Below are 14,173 nucleotides of genomic sequence, written 5' to 3'. Positions count from 1 at the left end.
CCGCGGCGTCCCTCCGGAGCCCCCCCGCACGGCGCCGCGCTCGGCTTGACAGCGCCAGCCGCCGGCCCCGCCCCTCGCGCGCCGCGTCACCGCCCGCGTCACCGCGCACGCCGGGCGCCGCGCACTCGTTCCCCCGCGAGGGCAGGGCGGAAGGGCGGGGCTCCTGCTTCGCGAGGGCGGGGGTCTCTGGACGCGCTGGGAATAGCCCAAATAAATAAATAAAAATAAATAAATCAGTGGGAGGGCATGGCCTGAGAATTCCAGTCTGGACAACAGTCCGTCTTTCTTCACCCCCTCCTTTGCAGGACCGGCGAAGGCAGAAATTCGTGCTGCTTTCTATTGCAAGCCCTCCGCCCCAGTCGGATGTATGTGCACAAACCCTCCCTGGGACTTGTTTGCAGCTGCGTGGGCGCAGCATCGCAATTTATAGGACTGCTTCGAGCCGCTCTCGGGCACACATGCACACTCGCCGGCCTCAGGGGCACAATGGACTATAGTCGCACTGGCAGGGGTGGCGTTCTGTTTTACACCTTTAAAAACTTAGCATCCATCCAAAATAAGACCTGAATTAGAAAAAGAATTACTGACTTGAATGGGACCTTCTGAGTCTGCAGGAGGAATCTGAGGATGGATACCCAGTCAAGGATGGGCAGCATTCCGATCTCTCCTTTTTTCCCTATAGATAAGATTCCAATAAAATCCTTGAAAGTACCTATTTCTTAAAAAAAAAAAAATATCTGTGGCGCCAAGCCGTTCCCCGTAGATCACATAAAGGGAAAAGAAGCACTCTCGATCCCCACCTATAAGCGTCACAGCGGAGTATGTCACTCCCTCACAGTTCCTGAAATCTTGGAAATAGTAACCTTGAGCTACCTTGCAGGGTTGCTGTAAGTCCCAGTCAACCTCAACTATTTCTTAACGATTCACTCCAAAATTTATACTATGAGATTACATTGTGGAGGAGCATCTCTCCATCTCCTATCACAAAATGGGGATAACGACAGTCGGGTTGCAGGGTTGTTTGCTCCCACCCGAGACTCCCTTGCTCCACTCTTGCTAAGCCACTTCTGACACCGCTGCCCTCATTGGTTGTGCACAAAGCCAAGAATGCAAGGAGGCTGGTGACCCCTGTCACTAGGGCTCCTCATCCCTTGCAGCTTTCATTTTGAGCTTTCCATGGTAGTGAACCCATTTTGTGAATGGAAGTTGGCACCGTGGTAGTTCTCATAAGGCTCAGAATAAAAACTGCAATGTAGGAGGAGTCATTATCCTCCACTGCAGGGTTCCTTAGCTCTTGTTCAGCACTTTGACATCTGCAGAGCTGTGCAAGTGGCAGGAAGTGAACCATAAAGCTGGAAATGCAAATACAGGGCTGCAATCCAGAGCTTGTTTCCATTAAGAGCACACCAGCAATGACACAGTAGGGTTTCCTTCAGAGTAGAAATGCTATTTTTGAAATAAGGGCACCATCCTGTGTATATTTATACAGAAGAGACCCCCACAACTCAGAGCATCCCACCGCCAGCCATGCTAAATATGCATTATCAGGAAATATACCATCCTGGCTAAATGTGTATTACTGTTGGTGCAATCCTGTGCAAATTTAGCCAGAAAATAGTGTTGTATATTGGGGCATATCAGCTGCATTATCTTCATGGCAAGGAAAACAAACCAAGGGAAGCACCACCACCTGAAGAAAAAATGCCTGCATAAAGGATCCCTCGAAATGATGCAAGCCTTCAAAGCCAGCCTATTGAAAGCATATTCCAATGGAAAAAACAATCGTAGCTCTTCACTACCAGGTCACTGAGTCTGGATACCTCAGAGCTGGGAATCTGAGATATCTCATGGACCCTCAGACACTTTAGGCAACATAGGATTGCTCCCTGAATAAAGAAAGAATCAGTCCCCACCTAGCCACCAAAAATACTGGATCTTAATAAATGTGTGCCTTGCTTTCCACTAAAAATGAGTGGGTTTAGGCTGCCTGCAAGCTTTCAGCAATCGGCAGAGCAAACATCAAGGCCTGCTGAGTTGCGGTCTAGCACAAAAGTCAAAGCGGAAACATCACTCTCAGCTGTGTGGCTGCCACATAGTTTAGGAGCAAGGTTCATATATATTTCCTGATTGGACTGTGCGATCACTTGCTCTGGGGCAATGTCTGTTAAAGGAGAGGCTTCCTCAAGGAATCATTGCTTCCAGGAGTTCATTTCTGTAAACATAGAAACAGAGTGAGTCAGAAGGGGCCTCCCGGGCCATCTAGTCTGACCCCTGGCTCCAGCCAGCTCTGCTCATGACATGCCCACCATGTGCATGTCCAGCCTATCCTTGAACACCTTCACAGATGGGCTTCAGACACCTCCCATCAAAGCCCATTCCATACCCTTGGGATCCCAACTGTCAGGAAGTACTTCCTGGCATGCAAATTGAACCTTGGTTCCCTGAGCTTGGCTCCATTAGAACACGTCCTGCCTTCCTCTGCAAGGGAAAAAAGGTCACAACCCACCTCCATGTGGCACCGCCTCACATACCTGTATGTCGCCAACAGATCCCCTCTGAAGCTCCTCTTCTCAAGGCTGAAAAGTCCCTGTTCCCTCAGTCCCCTTTCCCATCCTCATCTTTTACTATATTTTTACTATACCTCTGAGATTGTCTTAGCTGCAATGGCAGAAGGTGAATTATAGTATTATTTTATTGTATTACTGTATTTAGTATTTGCATTGCTGTGATTTTATCATATGTTTATACTAATTATTGTAATTTTGATTTGTAAACCTCCCAGGGAGCCTTCATGGTAGAAATATAATATATAAATACTTTGCAACCAGGGGGGTGGAGTTCTGGACAGGCTCGACCATGGGTCTGATTCTGAATGGCTTTTCTCAAGTCCAGCAAAAGAAGATGGAGGGCGATCACTGCACATCCCTAGCAGTTGGGAAGACGAGGGGAGATTTTGGGAAGGAGCAGTGGCTCAGGACACCTGGTAGGATCTACTGGTGTCATCCAAGGGCTGTGGGAATAAACCTTCGCTTTATTAGGAGCAATAAAAGAATTATTGCTTTATCAGAATTGTACCTATTCTACCCTCATAAATAGTAAAACAGCAACACAAAGATAGAATTGTGGCTGTTTGAAAACTCACAGATCAATTGTAGCATAGACGTGCCTATGCAAAACCAGTCTAAATCAGAGAAGGGCAGGATACGTTCCAATGGAGCCAAGCTCAGGGAACCAAGGTTCAATTTGCATGCCGGGAAGTACTTCCTGACAGCTAGGACCCCAAGGGTATGGAATGGGCTTCTTCCACAGGAGGTGGTTGAAGCCCCATTGGTGAGGGTGTTTAAGGATAGGCTGGACATGCACGTGGTAGGCGTGTCATGAGTGGAGCCTGATGGAGCCAGGGGTCAGACTAGATGGCCCTGAAGACCCCTTCGGACTCGCTCTGTTTCTATGTCTCTCTAGGTGCATCTTGTCTTTGCTGCAAGGGACACAATACAGCTACTCTTGATTTTAAATGAGTAGTTGGCTCCACCTAGCGGTTGAATCTGAGTATTGTTCTCTACTGTTTATCAACATAGAGAATGGCATGAGTAAAGCAGCTTTGCTTTAGTTTTTCTGGCTTTTGGCCAAACTGCAAAACCTTTCTGATTGAATGCTTCTCCCCCTGCATGCTCAGCCTTTTTCTTTTCCTGCCTGGGTGAAAACTATAAAAGCTCATTGACTTTGCAATGAAAAGTTGTTGGTTTTTTTCCTGTTCAGTAGATACCTACACACACACACCAGTTTGTGATTGAATTTGTTTATATAATAAGACTGCCCTCTCTGTGAACAAAAATGTCTTTCTTACTGAACCTGCTTTACACATTTTAGTTCCTCAGAAGGGGGACGAGGCTGTATTTCAATGCGAGCCTCTCGGAACAGTGGGAAGAAATAAATGTATAAAATCCAGGGCAGGCACTCTCAAACCGGGGAGAAGAATTAACATGTTGTGCACTCATATCCTTTGAGGATCATGAAGTATGCCATGGGGCCAACTGGGAACCAGTGCACTGCAGACAAGGAGGGTATACACATTGTTTGGCATCTGTTAGGCACCGTCTGCCTCTGTATTGCATCCGTGGGCTGCTGAATGGGTCAAGTCAGTGAAGCAGAGTCTGCAGCTGACGGACTTCCATTAGAAGCACTGTCTCACCCCCTTCGGATAATTTCTGGACTTCCACAAGGGTGAGAGCCAGAGGCACTTGCTTGTGGAAGGGCAGGGGATCAAGCCGGAGCATCAGAAGTCCAGGCAGGAAGCATAGCCAGGGGCCTCCCTTAAAAGCAACGCAGTGACCCAGTCAGCCCAGCTGCCCTGCACTCCATTACGGATAACGGTGTTTCTGCTTATTATTTTGCCTTGTGCTTCTACGCTGGATGGTTTCCCTGACTTTTGGCTACTTGCTTGGACATTCCTGCCTGACCTGGATGCTTGGCATGATGAAATCAGCAGCCTGAACTCTGGGCTGGTTTCTCCTTTGGTTGCTTGCTGAGGATGTGTTAGTTTGCATGATCATCTTCTCCTCGAGCCTACTAGTATGTGGAAGAGGATTGTTAGGGAAAGAAAAATGTTTCAAGTGAATGACTGGTTATGATGGTGATGCTGTAAAGAGAGGTTTGGATTCTGTGACCACAAGCTAAGCTTCCTGGAAGACGGACTCTTGGCAAATGATGGGCTGCACCTCCCAAAGAACAGGAAGCAGTGTGTGGCCAGGTCATGAAAAAGTTCATCAGGAGGGCTTTAAACTAAAACCTATAGAGGGGGGAGATGTGCCGCATGGCGTCCCATCACCTGGCAAAGACATATATGTTCCAACAGAGAAAAAACCTCAAGCAGGGCCCAACACCAGTCTCCCAAAAAACATAGAAAGAAAACCAGGGCACAACCAGAGTGAACTTCAATGTCTGTACACCAATGGCCAGAGTACAGGGAAAAAACAACACAAACCTGAGCTCATAGTCATTGAGGACAATTACGATCTTATAGGAATAACAGAAACTTGGGATGACTCACATGACTGGAACTCCACCATTGATGGATACAACCTATTTAAGAAAAAAAGAAGAAAGGACAAAAAAGGAGGTGGAGTAGCACTATACACAAGAGACACATAGATCTGCACAGAAAAACAAGAAGAGGAACTTTGTAGCCCCACTGAAAGTGTCTGGCTTAATTTAAAGGGGGCAAAATCCAGCAGTAACAGTTCCCACTGGCAAGAAGCTGAAAGTCATCTAGTGTTGCTGATCTGTTGCACGCCATGTGGAGGTTAGCCAGTCATTCCGGTCTACCTTTTCCCTCTGACACAAACACTCTCCTCTCAGAGCAGAGATTCCATAGTAGGTAGGTGTCAGCTCAATATGCTAATACTTGGACAAGGTTTACTCCTTCTATAACCCTCATTTGCCTGGACTGAGTCACTATGGGATGAGTCTCTTGCCTAGTCTAATTTATAATTTAATGGTGACATAATACTATCATGCAAGGATTTCCCGGAAGGAATGCTTACCAATGGAAAGTGGGGCTTCCCCAAAGGGGCATCATATGCAGAATGGGAGGACTTTAATTATACCCCCTTGATGGGCCGGGCATGCAGACTGAGATTGCTAGCAGCCGTCTCCCAAGACAGCCCCGTGCACAATGCATTGCAGACAGCACAACCAGAATTTCCAGGAAAGGGCGAGGGAGGTGAACACGTGACGGCCATCTCTGAGGGACTGCTCCTCACCAGAGAGTTCTCTGCAGACATCTGCACTAATGAGGGATGCTCAGGCTGCGGGGCTGGCGGCCGGCAAATCAACCTTAGTACCTGGCCGTTGCATGGACCTGCTTTCAAATGATTAAGAGGATTCAAACTGCTTTGCTATTTGAAGACTATTTTGTTTCTTGTACCCCTCCAGCAAAGGGAGCTGTGATTCATGTGAGTTTCCCCATTATTTCTGTTGCACTTCAATAAGTATACAGACTTCCTTCTGAACAGTAATTAGTATCAAGGTGTTCATTCTTCTAAGAAGCGCAGGGAGGCACACACAGTGCAGGGGAGAGTATTCCTTTGAACAACAGCAATGCTATGAAAGGAGGAGTCTAAATGATACTCAAGGCATCATTTAGGATGAATCACTCCTCACATTCTAAGTGGGATTTGAGCTGACATTTCCTGGAAGGGCTTCTGAGACAATCAGCTTTAATTCATTATTTATTGGCTTTTATTTATTGTATTTGCATGCTGCCCCATAGCCAGAGGGTCTCTGGGCAGCTCACAGCACGATTAAAAAAATAAATAACAATAAGAACTAAAACAATTAATAACTAATTCTGAGTCCCCAGCATGCAAGAGGGAGTGACTGGAACACAAGAGGCGTGATGCTCCAGTTACTGCCATCTAGGGAAGTGGATGCAACTTCCTTGTTGGTTGGTTGCAAGTTTGCTAACTGTCAATTGCAGCGAGTTGGAAGTGGTGAAAGTCAAAGCAGTTAAAGAGATGGGGAAAACGTGACCTGTTGGTGAGGTCAGGGGCAAACCTTTAAATTAAATTAAATTAAATTAAATTAAAACATTTCTATGCCGTCCTTTGCAACCAAGTCTTGAAAGCAATTAGCTGTTGAGTCTCTCTAGTTAGAGAGAACCTTGTGGAATTCTGTGACAAGGTTTTGAGGTGGTTAGAAGGCAACGCAGTGCATGTGGTTTACCTGGATTTCAGCAATGCCATTGAGAAAGTGCTGCATGATATCTGGTTGAGAAATTGAGGAGTTTTGGGATAGACCAATGCACTGTCCGATGGATTAGGGCATGGTTGACTGACCAAAAGCAGAGGGTAACGATTAGTGGGGAATCACTGGGATGACAGCCAGTGACAAGTGGGGTCCCCCAGGGCTCTGTCCTGGGACCAATCCTGTTCAATCTTTTCATCAGTAACCTGGAGGAGGGGGTGACCAGTCTGCTGGTCATATTTGCAGATGATACTAAAATGGGGGCAGTGGCCACAACTGAGGAGCAGGTACTCTGGATCCAGAAGGATCTGGACAGACTCTGGAAGTGGGCAGACAGGATGGAGTTCAATGTGGATAAGTGCAAGGTCTTGCACTTGGGGCATAGGAATGGGTGTCATAAGTACAGGGTAGGGGACAAGTGGCTGGAGAGCAGCACTTGTGAAAGGGATCTCAGGGTATTAGTCAACTACAGGCTAACCGTGAGTCAGCAGTGTAATGCAGCAGTCAAGAGGGGGAATGTCACCCTTGGTTGCTTAGCCAAAAACGTGGCTTCTAGATCAAGAGAGGTATTACTACCACTGTATATGACCCTGGTGTGCCCACAACTGGAGTATTGTGTTCAGTTCTGGGCCCCTCATTACAGGAAGGATATAGCCAGGCTAGAGTCAGTGCAGCGTAGGGCCACAGGGATGGTGATTTGATTGTAGGGAAAGCCATATGAGGCGAGACTGAGGGAACTGGGTCTTTTAAGCATAGAGAAGCGGAGACTCCAAGGGGATCTGTTGGCAACATAGAGGTACGTGAGGGGGTGTCACACGGAGGTGGGTAGAGACCTGTTTTCCCTTGCAGAGGAGCATAGGATGCGTGCCAATGGAGCAAAGCTCAGGGAACCAAGGTTCAATTTAGATTCCAGGAAGTACTTTCTGTCAGTTAGGACCCCAAGGTTATGGAATGGGCTTCTTCCACAGGAGGTGGTTGAAGCCCCAACAGTGAGTGTGTTCAAGGATAGGCTGGACATGCACATGGTAGGCATGTCATGAGCAGAGCCAGCTGGAGCCGGGGGTCCAGCCAGATGGCTTGGGAGGCCCCCGTCTGACTTGCTCTATTTCTATGTTTCTATAATGATCATCATTTGATAAACCATATTTTCACATTCCAGTTTGTAAGTTGTGCTTAAACTACGCTTTCTTGTTTTGCCATCTAGGGGGAGTGTTTAGCAAACCATGGTATCTTGGTGCTTAGTGTGGATGCAGAGGAGGATCAGGGTGGTAATTCACAAGCATGAAACTTGTTTTTGCTCTGATGAGCAGGCTAAGATTAATACATCTGCTCCAGGCTTGTATCTTATTGGTGATGCAAATTCCCAGCTTCTCAATCCAGAAGTCTTTATGCAAGACTTGACTCTCTTTCAGTGGCACAGAATGAACTGTTGTAGTCGGGCCCAGTGACCTTTAATTTTGCTATCTTTGATATCCCATTTCTTCATATGGAATTAATAACTGCCTAACCATGGGAGGGCAACCTGTAGCCCACAGACCCATGAAAGTTGCTTATTCAGTCTGCAGTGGTCTGGGTTCCTTCAATGGACTACATGCATCCCCTTCCCCAAGTTCTAACCCCTGGATTGAAGGATACTGGGGACTTTGTGAGGAGATCGGGAACAGGATCCTCTTATAGTCAGTTTAAAAGACCATGGAAAATGTCAGTAATAATGATGGATTATGATCAGAATGCTCCATGTTTGTTGGCATATTTTCCACATTGCACTCATTTCAGTAAAACTGAGTTGAAACAGAAACATTTCTCATGAGACAGATTTGCCTGAAAAATTTACAGCCTCTTCCGTATCTCTTAAAAATCACTTATTCTCTGGTATAAATCTTTAGAATATCTATTAAAAGAATTCCCCAAGGAGTTTTATTACTCTCCCAGAGGCTACAATGTAGGATACCACTAACAGCAATCTGAGAATCTCCAGAATGAATATTGGCTTTGGGCCAGTTCCCAGCTTAGTTTTGATGAAATAATGAACAAAGAACAACTAAAACTATTTTGCTAACGACTGTAACTGCTTCACCATAAGCAACAGCCGTTATAACTCTATTTCAGTTACAACAATTGTATTATACTTACAGAAGTATTTAAATGTTGTTTTTGTACAATGGTTGTAAGATCTCTCATTGTTACATATGTTTTTCATTGTTACATATCTTTATGTTGTTACATGTTTTTCATGTATCTTTTTCTTTCACTAGTAATAATTCCTACAATTTACATGGGTACCTTTGTGTGTAGAAGTTTAGAAGCATTTTAAAGACCTTCTTCACTGAATTAGGGCCTTATGATATACATGTAACATTCAGTATAAAGTGTTAAGTAAGTAAATAAATAAATGTAAGCTGTTGAAATCCAAATTTAAATATTTGATAGCAACAAATACTATAAAACCTTTCCCATTAAAAACTAGAAAGAACAGGTATGCCTTTACAGCCCTCCTAAAAGCAACTACATGTGAATCTAGCCTTATCTCTCCCGGGAGGGAATTTTTGTGGGCCTTCAAGTTCCTGGGAAACATGCAAGCACTTTGAAGCACATGCAAGCACTTTGAAGTCCACTTCTCAGGGTGAGGAAAGTGAGTCGGTACCTAGGCTGCTCATCAAAATGATGGCCGCAAACAATTTATGACAAATGTTATACTTCTCTGCCTTAATTACAAAATGGATCACAGGCTGAAGCATTAAGCAGACTTGGCATACGGTTATTCTCTCAATGGTAGTAGATGCCTAAGTGTTTTTTAAAAAGCGGATGAAATAATTCAAATGATATTGATGGTAGGCTTTCATGCTCAATACTGTGAGGATGGAGGACATTTTAGACTGATGGCAGTGACTGCACAATTTGTGCACAACAGGGCATTCATCACACGGATGTTATGCTGGGTATTTGTTGTGCAGATCCTGTGTTGTCTCTTTGCAAACAGAAGCTGCAGCAGGGAACTTGAAGGCCCTTATTCAAAAATATATCAGTGAGCATCCAAAACAAGTATATGTTGCTTTTATTGACCTTCCCTCTGCCTTGATTCCATTGACAGGTCTTGATGATGGGAGAAATTAGCTAGGTCCAATATTGATAAGTCCTTAAACTAATAATTGAACTACATATTGGCCAGGGCGGCTTATTTTATTCTAATATATATATTTTAATTGTTATTGTTTTAATTTATTGTGCATTTTATTGTATGTTGTGAGCCGCCCCGAGGCTTCGGCAAGGGGCAGAATAGAAATGTTTTAATAATAAATAAATAAATAAATAAAATATTGATATTACTGCTAAAGTAAGAATGGGCCCACAAGGGTCTCTGTCAGATCCTATCTCAGTGGAAAAAGGCATTAAGCAGGGCTGTCCAGTTTTTCCTTTTAATTTAATTTTTATATTAATGATATTGTAGCGGCCATGAAGTCACAAAGCTTTTGCTTCCCCTCACTCAATGGATGGAAAACCTGTATGTTAATGTATGCTGATGATATGGCTCTCATTTCCTTTACTGAGATTGGATTTCGAAGATTGCAGGTTAGATTATCTGCTTACTGTGAAAGGGAAAAACTAAATATTAATTATAGTAAAACAAAGATTGTTGTCTTTGGCAAAAGTTATACCAAGCATAGATGGACAATTAATGCTCAACAAATAGAGCCAGCTCCCTCATTATGTATTTAGGTATTACTTTTCACAAGTCTCTTTCATGCAAAGCGCACCTATCTACTGTTTTGATAACTGCCCAGTGGGTGCTATTTTGTCATTCTTTTATTCTGTAGGAGGGCAATTAGTTGACCCTGCCCTTAATATATCCCAGGGCAAAGTGATAGCCCAGATGTTTTATGGGGCCGAGATTTGGCGGTGGGATGAAAAGGTCATTGCCCAATTGGAAGTGGTCCAAAATAACTTCATAAGGAAGATCTTGGATCTCCCCAGGGATACTCCTGCTCCCTGCTTAAGGATGGAAGTTGGGCTAATGTCCATTGCTGTTAGAAAACACCTTGCATTGCTGGGGCATTACAAGAAATTAGGAAGCCTTCCTAATCCCGCCTTGTCAAACCCCACTTTTTCCATTACACAGCCAGGAATCCATGGACTAAATTTTTGCATTCCATTTTACAAACGCGTTCCCTGCCATCCTTGGATGAACTGAGATCCGGGGAGAGAGAAAGCATTAGAGACTGGCTGTTTGCAAACGATGCCAATAAAGATGCCACCGTAGTCCAATCATCCAAATGTTCACCCCGGTAGCATCAGTATAAAAAACATAGGAGCTTTTCTCAGTACCTGGTTGCCCCATTGAGAAAGGCTTTAACATCTTTCTGCCTGCGGACAGTGGCCTCTGCATATCTTGAAGGGAAATATTGTAAGCCCCCTCTTGAGCAATGCCTTTGCCCCTGGGGTGTTGGTCAAGAGGAGGACATCATTCATAATGTCCCCTGCTGCCCCATTTACAATGAGATTAGGGCCAAATTATTAAAGGCAGAAGCACTTAAGGGCTCAGACCTTGAAAAACTCATCTGCCTCCTTACAGATGCATTCCCAGCAACTAGCAATCAAGTCGCCACCTTTGCCCTGCCCTCATTTAAACTCAGAAAGAAATTTTTAAACTCTCAGTTGTAGAATTGGCCTTTATTTTGTTGAGGCCTTTTATAACTTTTATTATTCTTTTTCATAATTTTGGTATCTCATTGTTTTTTCATTACTATTTCATGGCATTTTGTGGCACTTTCATGTTATGTTATGACTTATGGTTACAACAATAAACTTATTTACATGCATGGAGCAGAATAGATGGAACTTGTTAGCTCTCTTAGTTATTATAGCTTGATAGAGAGGAGGGTAATCCCATTAAAGGGATGCATACACGAGAATGACTTTATTCCCTATGGATTCAACAAGCTACGATTATTGTTTAATAGAATGAAAGGAATGAACATTAATCATATGGACACATCTCCAGAGCAATGAGTGAGCTCATGCATGCCCTAAAGCCAATATCTGCTCTTATGGGCCATTGCAATAGCCTTTCATCTTATTGATAACCGTCCACATGGGGCTTCCTGTTCAAAGCAGCAATTCTGAACAGATACTTCTGTCATTCTTGTACCATTGACCCCATTTCTTTCCCATTATTCCCTCCAGAGCAGTTAATGGCTACACTCCTCAATAACTCCCTAGATCCAAAGGAATGCCCCATCTTTATGGGCCTCAAAGATACTGCCCTGCTCTTGTCTTGTGTGAAGGGAGGCAGAGGTCAACCTCAGCGACAATTAGTGGTTAATCTCATATTCTCTTCTTACGAAGTTACTTATTCAGTATACATTCACTTCATTAGGCTTCTGTCAAAAATGACCCCAATATACAGTGCACCAATATTTTGGAGTTAAACATAGACATAAACATAGAAACAGAGTGAGTCAGAAGGGGCCTCCTGGGCCATCTAGTCTCACCCCGTTCCAGCTGGCTCCACTCATGGTATGCCTACTATGTGCATGACCAGCCTATCCTTGACACCCTCACTGATGGGGCTTCAACCACCTCCCGTGGAAGCCCATTCCATACTCGAGGGGTCCTGTCAGGAAGTACTTCCTGGCATACAAATTGAGCCTTGGTTCCCTGAGCTTGGCTCCATTAGAACACGTCCTGCCCTCCTCTGCAGGGGAGAACAGGTCTCCACTCACCTCCCCCTAAATCCCCCTCATGTTCCTATAAGTCGCCAACAGATCCCCTCTGAGTCTCCTCTTCTCCAGGTTGAAGAGACCCAGTTCCCTCAGTCTCGCCTCATACCCCATCCCCTGCAAACTGGTCACCAACCTTGTGGCCCTAAGCTGCACCAATTCTAACCTGGCTATATCCTTGGGGAGAAGGTCCCTATATCTCTGAGGGACCTTCTCCCCAACCTTGCGAGGTGCACAAGGTCCCTCACCAGAAATCCACTGCCAAGGAACTGGGTGCTGTGATTGAGGAACCTGAAGCATTGCTTCCAACTCCACACCCTGAACTTCCACAAACCTCCTCTCCCAAATTGGCCCAAATCCCAGAAGGGCAACATGGAGGAAAAGGCCACCTGGGCCTTTAGGTCCTTGAGTTTCTTGCCCAGAACTACTAAGACCCTAGCAATCCTACCCACTCCCTGCCTGGCTGTCATTCATCCCCTTGTGGACCACCAGAAGCTGCTGGTGACTGCCCGAAGGAAGAAGATGCCCCAGTCTGTCTGTCACGCGCTGGGTGTGTGCTCCCGGCGGGCAGCAGGCCTCCCTCACCTCAGGGTCAGGGTGGCACACCAGCACCTCAGTACCCCTTAGCAGAGCGTCCCTGATGACAGTCACCCATTGCCATCTCTTCCTAATGGTGGTAGATGGCTGTGCCTTGGCCCTCGCCGCTCCTGCAGTGACCCTCTGGCTGCGTCTGTCCCCAGGCTGGAGTTCCCAAAGGCCCATCATCAGCCCCAGCCTCCCCAAGCGGAGAGAACCTGTTTCCCAGCTCCATGTCGGCACCAGGAGGTGGAGGAGGCCATGCTGGCCTCCTCCTCCTGTGAGTGACCTGCCTCCATGTTTCCCCGGCTGTTTCCTCCTGGGCCCCTCCCTTGTCCTTCTGTCTGAAAGGGGGCTGCTCGCATTTGGCCTGCAGAGCCATGTCCAGGAATCGCTCGCACGCCATCATCCCCCAGAGGGAGGCAAGGGCATCCTCCAGACCCCTCCCCGTCTCCTCTAGGAGGGGCACTAGCTTGCGCCCAGAGCAAATGCATCCCTGCTGTTCCTGAGAGAGGTGGACCCACATGGCGCAGGTGCCGCATTTCACAGCAACCCCTGTGGCTCCACCATGGCTGTTTCCTGGGGGAAGAGAGTCCGCGGGCAGCCCAGGCTGTGGCAAAGGGCACAGACAAGGGACAACCCCCGACTGCGTGCTGCCTAATAAGCCCCAGAGGCCACTGGCCCCGCCCCCTCTGCGTCCTCCTGGGCCTCTCCGGCCCGCCCCCTTCCTCTCCGCTGCTCCTGCCCCCCGCCCCCGATCCTCTGCCCAAGTTCCTACCATCCCTTCGCCAGTTCCCTGGCCACTCTCTGCACGCTCTCCCAGCCTCTGCTGCCCTGCCAAGAGCCAAAAGAGCTGGCAGAAATGGGTTGCCCTCCCCATTTTCTTCAGAGCTCCTTTCTGGCAGCAACTTTGCAATGAAATCCACTTGCAGCAGGAGTCTGTCTAGGAGGGGAAGAGGACGATGGTGTTGAGGGCCAATGTGCCTTTAATCCAGAGCTTCCTGCGTGTAGTTTCTGCTCCTGTTATGGCTTCTTGTTCAGCATGGGGAGGGAAGGAACTTAGCAAGGCATTTTTTCTGGTCAACTTTCTGTTGGGGATGGACTTGAATTACTAGCTCCATTTTTTTGCATTTTAT

The 14,173-nt window shown here is 46.2% G+C and overlaps 1 protein-coding gene across 4 annotated transcripts in view; it reads right to left on the bottom strand.

Moving 5' to 3' along the window:
- OGDH (oxoglutarate dehydrogenase) overlaps positions 1-99 on the bottom strand; it is a 54,219-nt gene extending 54,120 nt beyond the window's left edge. For all 4 annotated transcript variants that reach the window (XM_044437703.1, XM_044437705.1, XM_044437701.1 and 1 more), the window contains exon 1: positions 12-99. The gene's annotated coding sequence lies outside the window, so the exon portion shown is untranslated. The remainder of the gene's footprint in view (positions 1-11) is intronic.
- Positions 100-14,173: the final 14,074 nt, after the last annotated feature.

The sequence above is a fragment of the Varanus komodoensis genome, unplaced genomic scaffold (genome assembly GCF_004798865.1).
Source record: "Varanus komodoensis strain SLA01 unplaced genomic scaffold, ASM479886v1 scaffold30, whole genome shotgun sequence".
In the NCBI taxonomy this organism is placed as follows: Eukaryota; Metazoa; Chordata; class Lepidosauria; order Squamata; family Varanidae; genus Varanus; species Varanus komodoensis.
The sequence above is the reverse complement of the archived record's forward strand: the minus strand, read 5'-3'. Positions and strand labels throughout refer to the sequence as shown.